The sequence below is a fragment of the Pimephales promelas genome, chromosome 2 (genome assembly GCF_988280905.1).
Source record: "Pimephales promelas chromosome 2, fPimPro1.hap1.1, whole genome shotgun sequence".
NCBI lineage: Eukaryota > Metazoa > Chordata > Actinopteri > Cypriniformes > Leuciscidae > Pimephales > Pimephales promelas.
In genome coordinates, this window is record NC_142770.1 from 29,274,551 (window position 1) to 29,290,089 (window position 15,539).

The 15,539-nt window shown below is 45.0% G+C and overlaps 1 pseudogene; it reads left to right on the forward strand.

Moving 5' to 3' along the window:
- The first annotated feature begins 7,040 nt into the window (after nucleotides 1-7,040).
- Nucleotides 7,041-7,243, forward strand: LOC120461625 (U2 spliceosomal RNA; annotated as a pseudogene).
- Nucleotides 7,244-15,539: the final 8,296 nt, after the last annotated feature.

Consider the following 15,539-nt stretch of genomic DNA (forward strand, 5'->3'; position numbering starts at 1 on the left):
GTTTGATCTCATCGCCATCTCTAGACGGCCAGCCCATTGCATAATTTGGTCATATGTTTCGCCTGGATTGACTCCAAGTGATAACGCTTGTTGGTTTTTAGAGCTAAACCCATCCACAAGTGTGTCAGTGAATTGTACATCATCTCTGTCAGGTTGTTTCTTAGCGCAGAGAGCCCATCATTACTCTGCCATCATTTTTAAAACAGTCCCGCCACATTTAACCGCTTTGGTCAATCAAGTACCGCCTGTGTCAAACTTCCTCGTCTCCTTCTGAGAACGAATCTTCGGTGTGCTGGATGTTTTAGGGATTACTCTGCCTTCTTTAAACAGTCCCGCCACTATCCAACCACGTCGCAGTTATAACCAAGCAAATTTTACTAGCTTAACCGTTTTACAGCTAATTCCAAATTTCTGACTAGATGGTCTTTTTTCTAAAAAAGATCCATCTCTATCCCAGCATTTCAAATATTGTCTGAGGTTTACTTTTCAGAGAACCTTAAATAAGCCTAATTCAATTTGATTATTTAATCTGATTAATTTTTATATAATTTTTCCTTATGTCCCATATTCATTGGCAAAACAACTGGTACTTAAAATAACACAGTTCTTTTCAGCATTTCAGTCACTGTCTCTAATCATCAGGCAGACTTATAACTTTTTAGAAAGGAAAAAAGTCTTACCTGAAATGATTGAGACGAATGCCTGGGTATGCGATCCTTTTCGTGTGACGCCAAAAATGTAGATTTAAAATCTTCGTTTCCCCTTGTTATTTAATTTAATGAAAAGACACCAGTCATTCTGCCAATATATGTTATTTATTTTACCAATTTATATAAGACATAAGGGAGAGAGAGAGAATGGACCAGCAAAGATCTTCCTTGTTGCCTCTCTGTATTTTTCCTCTCTCTCTCAAACAAAGAACTTACACAGTACATATAGCTGTTCCAGCACATCTGTTCTCAATCAATCATTGAAATGTATATTCTACTCCACGGAAAGAAACATAATACACTCAACTTCCCCCCAAAGTCCCCAAACTCTAAAAGTCTTCCACATACAGAATTCAGAAAAGTTTGATTCATAAAAATGTAGATTATAAATGATTATAAATATATATGAAAAGTATAAAAAATGTATATGAAAAGTGTAAATCACATGCATAATACTAATGATTATAATTATTAATAAAAACAATAAAAAACTAAAAACAACATTAAATGATGAGATTGTGAATCTTCAGAGGCGTCACGACTGGATTATTTATTTTTACCGGACCAGGTGAAGGCGAACAACTATGTTCAGCAGGCTATGTGGTTCACGGACCACTGTTTGGTAGGGGTGGGGGTAGAGGTAAAGGATCTAAAGAGAGGGAAGGGAGTGTGGAGATTTAATGCCTCCTTTCTAAAGGATAGAACCTTTTACACTGCTCTTCAGAGATTGATGGTCGGCTGGAAAAATCTACGGGGTTTGTTTGACTCACATGGGGCTTGGTGGGAGGGAGTAAAGGAGAGAGTAGCCTTCTTCTGTCGGTGTTGGGGGATTGCAAAAGCAAAGCGTAAGCGCGCTCATGTCTGCAGGTGGTCAGAGGAGTTACAGTCCTTGTGGTCTGAAGGAGCATTAAATACAGCTGAGGGGTGGAACAGAGCCAGTTTCCTTCAGGGAGCCATGAAGGATTTTTACTGGGGGGAGGCTAAAGCCTTCTTGTTGTGGTCAGGGACCCAGAAGAGATTGCTGGACGAGAAACCAACAAGCTATTTTTTTTTCTTCTGTACGGAGAAGGCAGCAGCGTAATTGCATTGAGGGCCTGCAGGGGCGGGAGGGAGTGGTTTCATCAGTGGAGGGAATGTTGCAGGTGGCGGCTGGTTTTTACAAAGAGCTGTTCAGCAGTACCGGTCCATTAAATGAAGCTGCGGTAGGATTCTTGGAGGGGTTGTCAGAGGTTTTAGATAATGAAAAAAAAGAAGAATTAGAGAAACCACAGAATTTTCAGGAGGTAGAGTCAGCTTTGAACTCTCTCAAAAAGGGTACGGCCCCTGGAAATGATGGCCTTCCCGTAGAGATTTACAGAGCGTTCTGGCCTATGGTAGGGAGAGAGTTGGTTGAGGTATATCAAGATAGTCTGAAGATAGGAGAATTGCCTTCGACCATGAAGACAGGACTAGTGACCCTTTTGTATAAAAAAGGGAAGAAGGAGGACTTAGCAAATTGGAGGCCAATAACTCTGCTTACGACTGACTATAAGATTCTAGCAAAGGTAATAACAGAAAGGCTTAAAAGAGTGGTGGGTACAGTGGTTCATCCTGATCAGACTTGTGGAGTGCCAGGTAGGGCTGGTAGCTTGAACCTGGCTTTGGTCAGGGACATTATTAGTTGGGCTGAACAAAGGCAATTGCCTTTGGCAATTTTAAGTTTAGACCAGGAGAAGGCGTTTGATAGGGTGAGTCATGTCTTTTTAATGTCAGTTCTAGAGCAGCTGAAGTTTGGCCCAGTTTTCAGGGCCTGGATAAGAATATTATATTTTGGAACAATGAGTAGAATAGGGGTGAATGGTTTTTATTCAGAACTGGTAGAGCAGCAGAGAGGGGTAAGGCAAGGATGTCCTTTGTCGCCCCTGCTCTATATTTTGTCTCTAGAGCCTTTGGTGGCTGCGTTACGGTCAGCGCCTTCTTTGACTGGAGTGAATTTCCCTGGTGGTAGGGGGATAAGTGCAAAGGTAGCAGCCTATGCTGATGACATGACACTTTTCCTGACTACAGAGCAGGACTTTGTGGTGGCAGACAGGATCCTGCAGGGATTTTGTGAGGCCTCAGGAGCAAGGGTAAATGTGGGGAAATCTTCTGTAATGTTTGTAGGGCAGTTGGCAGGGAGGAAAATAGTGCCAGGTGGATATAGTCTGTGTGAGGATGGGATGAAGATTCTGGGCATTCGTTTCTTCAAGGGAAATAGTGCACAGGAGAATTGGGGGGCAAGGCTGAAGGTGGTTCAGGCAAAGGTAGCCAAATGGAATTCAAGGGGCCTCTCCCTTTGGGGGAGGTTAGAGGTGGTAAGAGCTGACCTCCTCCCGAGCCTGAATTATCTTGCATATATCTATCCAGTTCCCTTTTGGTATGGTAGGAAACTGGAGAAGCTGTTTTTTTCTTTTCTCTGGAGGAATAGTGTAGAGATGGTAGCGAGGACGCAGATGTACCGCCATTTGAGGGAAGGGGGAAGAGGGGTGCCTTGCATCCCCCTAAAAATGGAGGCCCTCTTTTCCGCCTTTTCAGCAGGTTTGGTGGCCTTGACTTTAGAGCACAAGGTGAGGGTTCTTGCCCAGTTCTGGTTGGCCTTTCCAATGAGGTCCATAATCCCATGGAAAGGAACATCGCCTTGGTCAATGGACAGGCCAGAGCACTATCAAAAGGTAGCAAATTTGCTGGCAAGTAAACCCTGGTGCTTAGAGCAATCACTGATTCTTGATCATAGGAAATTGTACTGCAGACTAAGGGATGAGTTGGTGGAAGGGTCAGAGCCGTCAATGCCCTGTAGGGTGGAATGGTCCATTTTGCAACCTTCAGATTTAGTGGGGCCATGTAAGGATCTTAACTGGTTGACTGCCTTAGGCCGATTGCCTGTTAGAGAACGATTGTATAGACATGAGCAGGGAAGGTCGCCTTTGTGTCCAGTGGGCTGTGGCAAGGAGGAAACGATTGAGCATGCCTTGTGTGTCACGGTACAAACAGGAAGGGAGAACTCAAATGCAAAAACAAGGAGGATTTATTAACAAAAAGAAAACCAAAACACAAAGCAAAAACCCACGAGGGGGAAAACACAATAAATGAACATGACACAACCTCTGACTCTGAACAAGAAGCTATCCACAAAGAACTGGGAAGACATATGACAACGAACCGACAAAGACTGCAAACAAGAGGAGACTTAAATAGGGAACAAATCAAGAGGGAACAGGTGGGAGAACTCAAACACTAATCAGGTAACGAGGGGGAGGATCAAACAATGACAGGAGCACATGGCTCAACATAACAAAACCACCCATGTGCTAACACGATAGGACAGACACGTGACACTACCCCCCCTCAACGGAGCGGCTACCAGACGCTCCATCAGACTGGACAGGAGGGACAGACCAGGGCGGGGCGGGAGGGACAGACCAGGGCGGGGCGGGCCGAACGGACCAGGGCGGGGCGGGAGGGACAGAGACATCAGGCGACCGGGGCGAAACAGAAAGTCCATAGGGCGTTGAGGGAGAAACACAGAGTTCATTGGGCAGTGAAGGAAAAACACAGAGTCCATCGGGTGGCCAGGGCGGAGCAGAGCCCTCGGGTGGCCAGGGCGGAGAAGACCTCTCGGGTGGCCAGGGCGGAGAAGACCTCTTGGGTGGCCAGGGCGGAAAAGACCCTTCGGGTGGCCAGGGCGGTGAAGACCCCTCGGGTGGCCAGGGCGGTGCAGACCCCTTGGGTGGCCAGGGCGGTGCAGACCCCTCGGGTGGCCAGGGCGGTGAAGACCCCTCGGGTGGCCAGGGCGGTGAAGACCCCTCGGGCGGCCAGGGCGGAGCAGATCTTTCAGGTGGCCAAGGCGGTATAAACCCCTCGGGCGGCCAGGATGGAGCAGCTCTTTCAGGTGGCCAGGGCGGTAAAAACCCCTCGGGTGGCCAGGGCGGTGAGGACCCCTCGGGCGGCCAGGGCGGAGCAGATCTTTCAGGTGGCCAGGGCGGTGCGGACCCCTCGGGCGGCCAGGGCAGAGCAGATCCCTCAGGACCAGACACCGGCTCGGGAACAGGCGCAGGCTCAGGAACTGACACTAAAACAGACACAGTCACAAGAACAGACACAAACACAAACAAAAACGCTGGGTCCTGAACCAATATGAGCTCCGGCTCAGGGACAGGCTCAGGGACAGGCACCGGCTCAGGGACAGGCATCGGCTCAGGGACAGGCATCGGCTCAGGGACAGGGACCGGCTCAGGGACCGGCTCAGGGACGGGCTCAGGGACAGGCACCGGCTCAGGGACCGGCTCAGGGACGGGCTCAGGGACCGGCTCAGGGACAGGCACCGGCTCAAGCACCGGCTCAGGGACAGGCACCGGCACAGGGACAGGCACCGGCTCAGGGACAGGCACCGGCTCAGGGACAGGCATCGGCTCAGGGACCGGCTCAGGGACGGGCTCAGGGACAAGCACCGGCTCAGGGACAAGCACCGGCTCAGGGACAGGCACCGGCTCAGGGACAGGCACCGGCTCAGGCATAGGTCTCTCCAACGTCTCAATCAGATGCTCCAGATAGTCCCAGCTCAGGGATACAGACGGGACCTGATCAGTCTTTCGTCGGGCAGACGGGACGTGAACAGTCTCTCGCTGGACAGACGGGACGTGAACAGTCTCTCTCTGGAGAGACGGGACGTGAACGGTCTCTCTCTGGGCAGACGGGACGTGGACAGTCTCTCGCTGGACAGACGGGACGTGAACAGTCTCTCTCTGGGCAGACGGGACGTGAACAGTCTCTCTCTGGGCAGACGGGACGTGAACAGTCTCTCGCTGGGCAGACGGGATGTGAACAGTCTCTCGCTGGGCAGACGGGACGTGAACAGTCTCTCGCTGGGCAGACGGGACGTGAACAGTCTCTCGCTGGGCAGACGGGACGCGGGCAGTCTCTCGCTGGGCAGGCGGGCATTTCCTCCTTCTCCGTCCATGACGGCGAGAAGCTGGTCCAAAACTGCCCTCCACCGGTCCAGGATCGAAGGGGGGCCAGGATGGAGGGTGATGTTGACCCTCCTCTCGACCACCTCCTCCTCCTTTACAACCTCCCCGGGTCCCATGAAAAATTACCTGGCGGGTCCCCCGAAAATCTCTCCTGTGACCTCCTCGGGTCTCAGAAACCCTGGCCAAGTGCTCCGACTCCTCCCTTTGATGAGCCATCAAAGCGAGAGCCTGGAAAATGTTCATTCTTCCAGACTCCTTACAGGGCAGAGTCCTTCCGTCACAGCTGGAAGAAGAAAATTGGGTAGATCCAAATGTGGAAATGATGTAATCCGGGCAATCCAAGTCATCGTCGTCCATATAAGTGTCCTCCATATTCCTCCAGCCAAAACCCTCCATGCTGCTGAGTTCTCAAATGGTCGGTTCGTTCTGTCACGGTACAAACAGGAAGGGAGAACTCAAATGCAAAAACAAGGAGGATTTATTAACAAAAAGAAAACCAAAACACAAAGCAAAAACCCACGAGGGGGAAAACACAATAAATGAACATGACACAACCACTGACTCTGAACATGAAGCTATCCACAAAGAACTGGGAAGACATATGACAACGAACCGACAAAGACTGCAAACAAGAGGAGACTTAAATAGGGAACAAATCAAGAGGGAACAGGTGGGAGAACTCAAACACTAATCAGGTAACGAGGGGGAGGATCAAACAATGACAGGAGCACATGGCTCAACATAACAAAACCACCCATGTGCTAACATGATAGGACAGACACGTGACATTGTGGTCCTGTCCGGGAGCGGCAGCGTTCTGGCTTTTAGTAACAAGGTGGTGGAAAGAATGGAGGGGGCCATCTATTAGGAGAGAGTTAGTACTGATGGGGGAGGGTTTAAAGGATTTGGGAAAAGAGCGCAGGAGAGTGGTGTGGGGGGTAATTTCAGAAGGCAAATACAAGCTTTGGGAGTGGAGAACAGTATGTTTGAAAAAGAAATTGCTGATTATGGTACCAAAAAAAAAGCTGTTTGGTCGTTTACTTGGGAAAATTGGAAACGAGGTAAATGCTTATAAAGAGTGTTATGGGGAAGATGAAGTCAAAAGGGTATGGGGAGGCTTACCCAGAGTGGGAGTAGCGTAATAATATAATTATAGTTTTACTTTCTTGGTGATACCTTGCACTTTTTTTTTGTATCATGAATGCTGTGTTTAATTTTCTTGACTTCTGTATGAAAAGCAATAAGGAATGTTTTTGACTTTTGTATGAAAAGTAATTAGCATGAAAGCTTTTGTTAAATGTTTTTGACTTTTATATGAAATGTGATAAGCATGGAAGCTTTTGTTAAATGTTTTTGACCTCTGTATGAAAAGGTATATGGTTAAAAAAAAAAAAATCTGTTCTCATCAGTTTAATATCTGATACGTGCCCTACCCGGGCACCATATATTAAATTGATTTTTGGTCCTGGGAGATGGAATAGGGGCTTGCTCCTTCCACTCCACACATCGACCCGGTATTGCAGTACTTCTGGGAACGGTGCACCCTCCTAAAGTGTTCAATGAAAGAAATGTAGTGGTCTTGTGTGGCAGAAGGTGATAATGGAGCTAGTGTGAGTGGGTGTTGTAGGTGATCATGTGCTATACTAGCCTGGGTAGAATTGTGGTGTAAAAACAAGACAAAAATGAACCCCTGTTCCTCTGTCAGTTTAATATCTGATCCGTCCACTATTCGGGGACGGCGTATTATATAGACCCCTTTTGCGCCGACGTCACAGTTACGTCACGGCGCTAGCTGGAGGCAAAACAAAGTGAAAACTGGAGGCGACCAATGCAAAACAGCACAGATTCAGCTACATAATAAGGAGCTTAAATAATTGTTACTATTATTAAATGTCATCTTGTTGTGTTGTTTGGTGCAAGAATTGATGAAAAATGAATATGCTGTATATGGAACTTTTATTTCTAGAAAATATTCACATCATTAATATCTCACTGTAATGTCACTCTTTACATTGTCGTGGTCTGGCCGCTGGCACGGCAGAACTGCGGATCGTACACACAAGTCTTGTACAGGACCATATAGGCATCTAAAGATTTATATGCCCTCAGTTTCTCTTTACGATCTGTTTCTCTATAAGGTAGGTGTAGAAGTCAGGCCACTCAACCGAGGTAACGTACGTTAATCCTGTCAGATCATCCATGCATTGAGTGAGTGTGTAGGCGGCTACAGGTCGGCCAATCTGGTTCCGTCCGTTAAAAATAACTTTTGGAAATAACAATCGCAGTCCTGGACACTGGGTGACCTTACACATTACGATAATATCGTATTTTCTCCAGTCATTGTTAAAAAAACAAGCTAACAATCCTTGCTAACTAGCGTTAGTGAAGCGGCCAGATGGACCTTTCTGCCTCCACCTAAGCTCCGCCCACGAAAAAACGTCACCATGTTTACCAACTGTAAAAGGGTCTATACATTTTTGGGTCATGGAGCCGGATGCGGAGCGTGCAAAAAAAAAAAGGAAGAAAAAAGCCCCTCACTGCACACACATTTTTGATGTCTAGGACCAGTCTGTATAAGGAGGGTTTTCTTTTTTCTTCTTAAAGGAGAACTCCGGCGAACAATGAACCTTTGGTCTAATAAAACATCGGTGCCTAGTCAATCGTTCTCTGAGATTTGTTTTCTTGATAATTGAATGTAAAGAGTTTTATCTCTAAAAACTGTTTAGCGTATAATGCTAGTACTGGGGGCATTGACTAAGTAAAAGAAATCGCTAGTTTATACCACTAACAAGGCTCAAAATAGCCCCACACTAACACAGAAACATACTGAGGCTCCATACATGCAAAACGAAGCATTGGGAACTTTGTAAGTGTACAGACCATTTAATAAGAAGATACTTTATGAAGACAGTTCACTTCGTGTATACAGACAGGAGCCATCTTAAAAAATAGTCTCGATAAGTTGATCCCCGAAAGCGGTTCATACAGTTCAGAAGTTCGCTGAACTTCATACGGCTCAGATCACTCAGCACGTCGTTCGGGGATCGACTTATCGAGACTATTTTTTAAGATGGCTCCTGCCTGTATACGCGAAGTGAACTGTCTTCATAAAGTATCTTCTTATTAAATGGTCTGTACACTTACAAAGTTCTCAATGCTTCGTTTTGCATGTATGGAGCCTCATTATGTTACTGCGTTAGTGTGGGGCTATTTTGAGCCTTATTAGTGGTATAAACTAGCGATTTCTTTTACTTAGTCAATGCCCCAAGTACTAGCATTATACGCTAAACAGTTTTTAGAGATAAAACTCTTTACATTCGATTATCATGAAAACAAAACTCAGAGAACGGTTGACTATGTACCGATGTTTTATTAGACCAAAGGTTCATTGTTCGCCGGAGTTCTCCTTTAATTCTTCAAATAATCTCCAATATTTGGCGAACGATTTAATTCACAGCAGTTGTCCTGAAGGCAAAGTTGTTCGGAATGAGGAGTTCTATCATGTGGTATGAAAACATTGTGCACGTGTGAAACATCACGTGATATACAGCCACCCATGTTGTGTTTTTTTTCTGTTTACAGCCCCACCAACTGGCCAGTCGCCACATTCCTCTTCACGTGACCACGGGCTGAGCCCGTACACAGGTGTACCGAGTTGGGTGCAATTGTCTCATTCCGTTGGAGAGTTATAGCCATTTAAGTACAGCCCGCCTCGGCCACCCCCAACGTTTTGGCGTACCGTCGCCAATGTGGATGGAATTCCGACTGTTTCCTGATCCCTGTTGGCAGTCAGACTCCAGAGAATCTTTCTGCACCGGTTCCGAGCCGTTTCGTACTTTTGATCGCTGCAGCGCCACCTTGGGGCCGATCGGGGCGAGCCTTGGTGAGGTTGTAGTACCGGGCGGGTCCTACCATCCCTCAGAGTTTCAAGTCTCTACCACGGACGCTTTGGTCTGCCCGCTCACTTTTAGGGCGGAATGTTGATGATCCAAAATCCCAGGTTGCACTCCAGAGTGTCGTGCTGTGCACTCTGTTATGATCCATTTTCGGTGTCAACCAATCTGAGCTGAGCTTGTTTGCTGGCGACCTTAGACCCTCTCGCCGCGGCCCAGGTGGGCGTGGCCTTTGCCGGCTCCCCCGCCTCGGTGTCGCTGCGTCATCGCTTCTCTGCCTTTTGGCTAAGATCAAGTGTGCGATCGACCAGAATGGACGTTTCCAGAGAGGATGCTCCACTGCCGACCATGTTGGTGCGGCTGAAGAACACAGTGCGGCATTGGATGTGAAGAAACGATTTGGAAGAGACTTTGTGGTGACTGAGCTGTTAAGGGAAGTTTTTGGGATTTCAGCGTCTTTAATTTTCTGTTTGCAAGATTTTTCATCTTCTGGGTTCATGGATTTGACTTTTTTTCAATTGAGAGACTGTGCTGCCTTTTATGAAGCTATGAAAAGATCACCAGTGCTTGAGTGGCATACAACTTTTCCTGGCTTTTACTCAAGATTTTCTGCCTTTAACGATCCACCTGTACAATCCTTTCGTGGAAGATGTACAATCCTTGTACAATCCTTTCGGGGATGTTTTGATCTTCTTGGCCAGGTACTGTGAGACTGTGAAAGGCGGAGAGCGGTTGAAAGATCGTTTTGGTATATGGACAGGAAAGAGAAGATACCTGGTGAAGTTGCGTGCAGACCCAGCTGCTGAAGGAGGTTTAGTGCATCCGCCTGGTTCCTTCTTCATTGGTTCAAACAGGGGCTTTTTGCACTATCCAGGTCAGCCGGTGTACTGTAGGCGGTGTGGCGCACAGGGTCATGTGAAGGCAGAAAGCGCAGGCCAGAGATGCCGCTTTTGTGGATCAACAGAGCACATGGGAACAGCTTGTCCAGAACCTAAGAAGTGCAGTTTATGTGGAGGGGTGGATCATCTGTTCCGGGTATGCCCTAAGCGGAAAAAAACGTATGCCAGCCTGTTCAAAGAGGGACAAGATCTACATCATTTTAATGGTCTATTATCAAGTACTCCTGAGATGAGAGACAGTCATAAGGCGGGCCCTTCAAATCTGGGTGTTGGTGAAGCTAATGTGGAAGTGAAGGCTGCTGAAGTAAGGAATGGAGATGAGGTGGAAAAGAAAGGAACTGAGGAAGAGGTGGAGCTTCAAATTGGCTCTTCACAAGTATGGTCAGAGTTAGATGTGGAAGAAGTCTTGTGTGGCATTTATGAAGAGAATAGACAAGGGTTGGGGGAGTCAGCGAGCGATGGGAAGGAAACTCCAGACTATGGAAGTGACTGGACAGGAGCAACAGGACACTATGAAGCTGGGACAAGGCATGAGAAGACGGAAGCTCTTTGATCACATGACTGGTGATAGAGAGAGTAAATGCAGTAAGGTCCTGGCTCAGGATCTGACACTCAGACGAGCCCAGGGAGATGAGAGTGGAGGTGAAATGGACATTGTAGAGGGCTTTATAGAACTCAACTCAACTTTTATTTATAAAAGCACTTTCAAAACCATTAAAATAGACCAAAGTGCTGTCCACAGGCAGTAAATAATACACAGAGAAATAAAATTAAATCAAGACATGACACCCAGATAATCAACCCACAAATCGCTCACAGTTCTCGGACCTACTCAAATGCCAAAAGCTTGATGAAATAAATAAGTCTTCAAATCCTTTCTAAAAATGTCCGTGCTTGACGACGATTTGAGAGATAATGGCAGCACATTCCAGAGTGCAGGAGCCGCAACGGAAAAGGCGAGATCACCACTACGCCTGAGGCGAGATCGAGGGACAGTTAGAAGCATTTTCTGCGAGGAGCGTAGATGGCGTTGAGAATGAAGTGGGCTTAACATGTCCTTTATGTATTCAGGAGCTAGATCATGTAATGCTTTAAAAACAAATAATAACACCTTATATTGTATTCTGTATTTAACAGGTAGCCAGTGAAGAGATATCAATACGGGTGTTATATGATCACATTTCTTGGTATTTGTTAAAAATCTCATCGCAGCATTTTGAACACGCTGAAGACGGGCAACCAGTGTATCACTTATGCCTAGATAAAGACAAGAGCATTACAATAATCTAACCTGGTTAAAACGAAAGCATGTAAAACAATCTCCAAGTCCTTATATTAAAGGATTGGTTTCAGCTTGGACAATTTTCTCAAGTGGAAGAAAGAAGATTTCACAACACTGTTAACTTGACGATCAAAACGCATTTCAGAGTCGAAAAATACTCCAAGGTTCTTCACAAAACTATAGATATTGTTAAACAATAGTCCATAATTACCAGGTAGATCGTTCCCAAACTCCTTGTTCCCAAAAATGATAAACTCCGTCTTATCCTCATTTAGCTGTAGGAAATTATTTGATAACCATCCCTTTACCTCAGTCAAGCAATTATAAAAACTAGTAAAAGATGAGCAGCCATCACACTCAGCCATCACACAGTTGTAAATCGTCAGCATACAAGTGGTAATTAATATTATGCTGCTTAAAAATAGACTCCAAGGGTAGCATATATAGAGAAAATAGAGTCGGGCCAAGAATTGATCCCTGAGGAACCCCCCAGGAAAGTGTCGCGGGTGCTGAGACATAGTTACCAATTTTAACAGAACATGTTCTGTCTTGCAAATAAGAAGAAAACCACTTAAGGGCAACACCCTTAATACCTACATAATTTCTGAGACGTTGTATTAAAATTACATGATCTAAGGTATCAAAGGCTGCAGTTAAATCTAACATCATTAAGGCAACACTTTTCCCAGAGTCAATACTTAACAGAATGTCATTTGTAACCTTTAATAAAGCTGACTCTGTACTATGTTTGATCCGAAATCCAGAGTGAAAAGTATCCATTATGTTATTTACATTCAAAAAGTCTGTAAGTTGATTATGGACAACTTTCTCAAAAATTTTATGCATAAAAGGCAGTTTCGAAATGGGTCTGAAATTTTTGAAATCGTTTGGATCCAAACTCATTTTTTTTAAGACTGGCTCAATAACAGCATGCTTAAGCCCCGATGGTACAGTTCCATAAAATAAACTACAGTTGATAATCGATAATATACTGGGACCAATCGTGTCAACAAGTTCTTTAAACAATCGCGACGGCAGAACGTCATATAGTGAAGTGGTCGGTTTTAAATGCACTATTACCTTTTCCAACTGAGCTAAAGTAATCGATTCAAATTTACTTAAGCAGCAATGAAGCGGATTTATTATATCGATTACAGTATTGCCTACAGGCACAATATTTGACTGAATAAGAGCAACCTTATCAATAATATATTTAAAAAAAACTCTCACATAGATCCGTAGACGGGGTAGGAAAATAATTAATAGACGGGCTCATTACCTTATCTAGGGTTGAAAATAAAACCTTCGGATTTTTTGCATTATGTGATATCACTTGCGATAAATATGAAAATCTAGAGGCTCTAACAGTGTTTTGGTAGTTTTGTAGAGTTTCTCTAAGAATTTCATATGATATTTGCAATTTATCTTTCAGCCACTTACGCTCTGCCTGCCGACAAAGCCGCCTCAAATTTCGTGTTGCATCATTTAACCACGGTTGTTTACTTGTCTTTTACTGTAACTTGGAGGCCTATATATCAAGGCACAAATCACTGGTAATGGCAAGTCAATTTTCATTAATTGCACTTCAAAACTCATAAAAGTTTCAACAGGCAGTAACTTGCACTTCATCATGTTATTAAAAATAACAGCCAAGCCTCCATCCCGATGGTTACTTCTCGATGTACTTAAATAGCTACATCCATTTGGTACAAGCTCAGCAAAAGGGCTCATATCAGCGTCATTTAACCAAGTTTCAGTGATAAAAAGAAAGTCCAGTCCAGATGATACATAATAATCATTCAGAATGAATGTTTTGTTGACAACTGAACGAGCGTTTATCAAAGCCATTTGCACTGTGGTCGACTCAACAGGCCGGTTAGCTTCGTTGCTTCATTTCGCTTGACACACCGCAAGTTTGAATGCACCACACCTCCGCGACTCCTCTCTCTCCGTGTAATCCAGCGCGATGGTGTTGATGTGGCAGGCAAAACGTATATAAAGTGGGAAGGCCATGACTCCGCCATTAGTCTAGCTCCACTATTTAGGATTCTCAGTTTCTTAAGTTTCACCAAGACTCCAGCCCGTGTGCCTCGTCTCCTGCGGCGTCTCCTCCTCCAGCACGCGCATCCCATTACCTGCAGGGTTGCCAACTCTCACGCATCTGGCGTGACACTCACGCATTCAGCCTCACGGTCTGAATCTTTAATCTCACGGTCTCACGCTCAACTAAGAAATCTCACGCTAAATTAGAAATTCTTCTGTGCTGTATTTTTTGTATTACTATAAGCATGTTCAGGCTCTTAACTACTGATTGGACCACTGCATTTTATGACGCAGAGAAAAATCGCAGAAAAAGATGACACTGACGCCGACACCGACAGACGCTTTGGCACTTTTAAATGTGACAGATCGCAGTAGCGCGTCAGTTCAAATGGCACGTGATACAGTTGCCTAGGCTACAACACCCACAGGGCACGAGCAAAATACTGTATCTGGTAATCTCCCGCTTTATATTAAACAAACTGTCAACACAGGCTTTTGCGATGCACAGAGAGACGCTGCGCTGCCTATGACTTTGAATGTGAGTTGAGAGCGTACATTTGCACTACGTGCCTGTCTTTTTAGCAAAAAAGATACCCTTCACTGAATATCTACAGTGGCGTAGGGCAAGGGCGTGAGGTGCTTGAAAGCAGCTTTTGACGCGTTCGACCCGAGTTCGAATACGCCTTTTTGCCGAACTCTCTCTTCTCCCTTGTCCCAACACCGATGACATTGTGCCTTTATAAAACAGCACAAGACTGTAATTAAGTAGCCTATATAGCCATTCTGTTTGTGCTGTGTGATTTAAAGAAAAGTGCGCACTTTGCAAAGCAATCACCATGGTGATCTGGTTTTTTCTCAAAAATAAAAGCTCAAGGGTTTATTTCTTGCAAGTGAAGAAATTAGGACAAAACTATTGCAATTTTCCTATACAATAGTGTAAGTAAAATATACTGTTGAAATATTCATTTTCATTAATACAGTACATTTATTGGCTAGGCCTATATGGATTTTTCGTAATAGGAATAATTACATAAATCATTACATTATTATAATAATCGTTTGGCACCCTAAAACAGAGGATTATATCATAACTAAAAAGATGTTTGATCCCTCTTTAATGTCCAGGTACAAGTCAAGGCTTTTCCTTTGTTCAATCTCACAATTCATGGGTTGAAGCCGGTCAAAGCTCTTAATTTTGAGCTCTCAAAGTGCACCAAATTGATGCATTTAACCTTAAAATGTACAAAATTTTCTTGCGGGGGAGCATGCCCCCGAACCCCCTTTGAGGGACAGAGGTCTCAACATAGTTTTACAAAATCATATGGGAAACAACAATAATTTATGAACTTTACTCCCAAAACAAATTTTGTTTAAATCAGTAAAACTGTTAGCCTATGCCAAATTAAAATTGGACAAACTATACATTTGGCCTACAAGACATTGTGCCCAGGGGACATTGTGCCCTACAAGACATTGTGACGACCCCCCTAAAACTAATCTCACTCCAAGCAAAACTGACAAGTTGGCAACCCTGTACCTGACAGATTTTCATCGGCGGCTGGAGCATGCGTGGCTGTTCAGCGAACAATATCAAGTTCAAATCACGGCTGCACACATCCAAAGCCGTAGATCGAAGGCGAAGCAGCGAAAGGCGATCATAGATCAACCGTGAGCAATTCAGATGGTTGATAAAACATAAAAGAAATACAAACAAACAAAAAACAAAC